Source organism: Schistocerca gregaria, chromosome 3 (genome assembly GCF_023897955.1).
Source record: "Schistocerca gregaria isolate iqSchGreg1 chromosome 3, iqSchGreg1.2, whole genome shotgun sequence".
Classification (NCBI taxonomy): Eukaryota; Metazoa; Arthropoda; class Insecta; order Orthoptera; family Acrididae; genus Schistocerca; species Schistocerca gregaria.
In genome coordinates, this window is record NC_064922.1 from 26,664,512 (window position 1) to 26,666,093 (window position 1,582).

A 1,582-nucleotide genomic window follows, 5' to 3' on the forward strand; every position below is an offset into this window, starting at 1 on the left:
TTCCGATTGCGCAAAGTGTGTGGTCTTGTTTTCCTTTCTATGTTTGGTCGGTCTCGTAAGAGGTTGAATGTAACGAATGGGTGGGAAAGAGGGGCAGCGGCTGTGTGGAACGAAAACGCAATTCCTCAGGGGGTGTGAGCGTTTCGAAATGAGTCGTATATCGTTATACTTGGTCCTCAGTGACCGTGTGGGCTAATGGATAAGGTGTCGGACTTCGGATCCGAAGATTGCATGTTCGAATCCTGTCACGGTCGTGTTTTTCCAGTTCTGAAAAACAAACATACCGTTTTTATGTAGCAATTGTGCAGTACGAAACCTTCTGAATGATGCTGTTGACCATTTTGTGCTTGGAGATGGTCTTGAGCTTGAATCACACACAACAAGACCGGTTTTAACTAGCGAAATGGTCGGCAGAGTGCCCTCAGCGCGAGGTTTGACTGGCACTTGCACATCTAAAACAATGTCGGAAAGTAACTCGTTCGGCTTTTGAGTCACGTCAAGTATGTGTGTTAATTTTGACGTCGCTAGCTCTGCAGATTGTCATGCAATTCCTTTACCTCTCAGAAATGATTTGAAATAAAAGTGAAGTACGTGACGAGTGTGACGTTAGGAAAACATTAGGCAGCATGGAGAGATTCTGTATGGGACCAACCAAACCAAACGAGTACTGTGTGACCTGCTACGCAGCAGGTACCCAACGAGGCAGCACGGCTAGCTCAGTCGGTATAGCATGAGACCCTTAATCACAGGGTCGTGGGTTCGAGCCCTTCGCTGGGCGGAACGGAATTTTTCTCCGCTGCAGATCTAAATTACCGATTTTCTGATTAACGTGATGTAATGGAAATAGCAACTTTAAAATATGCCTACGTCTCAATCAGTCGCAAGAAAACTGTATTTGAAGTTGAAGGTGATTTTGTAGACATATGTGAAAGTCATGTTCTGAAGTGCAGGTGGTTTTGTTTGGAGAGAACGTCGGCTACGTGTCAGATGTGTAGCCAAGCAGTAATGGGTCGCCATAGCTGCAAATATTAGTCGAAAATATGAAGTGTTGTCAGCTGAAGTCTGATGATTCAGACGACCGTACGGACGAAGTACGCAAAAGTTCCGCTAGGCCGCGCCTCTTTAGCTCAGTGGTAGAGCACTGGTCTAGTAAACCAGGAGTCGTGAGTTCCATCCTCACAGGAGGAAGACGAATCTTGGAAATCAGTTGCGCGTCGTGGCCGTATAGAAAGCAGTATCTGTGATGAGGAACAATTAGCGACAGGCGTATTATTAAGAATTACTCTCAGATGTGATTAAGGCGAATGGCGCAGATAAAGCATTTGCCAAAGCAGTATGGCATCATCTCCGGCGTAACTCGAGAGGGTTGCGCCCTTCGATATTATTGTCGTTAATATCGAAGTGCTAGGAGTTTCAGTGATCGCTGCAGCTGCCGTTGTCCCGAGTCTTTGCCGCCGTTGGTCCCAGCCGCCGCTGCCGCCGCTACCGTTACCCACCGCCGCCGCCGGTCTCCCGCCGACGCCGGTTGCCGCCATCGTATCCGGTTCCTGCCGCTGCTGCTGTTGCCGACCGCCGCCGCCGC

General features: G+C 48.7%; 1 non-coding gene across 1 annotated transcript; it reads left to right on the forward strand.

The window, feature by feature from the left end:
• The first annotated feature begins 1,116 nt into the window (after positions 1-1,116).
• Trnat-agu (transfer RNA threonine (anticodon AGU)) lies at positions 1,117-1,188 on the forward strand. Its single transcript has one exon. It is a non-coding gene; the product is annotated as a tRNA-Thr (tRNA).
• Positions 1,189-1,582: the final 394 nt, after the last annotated feature.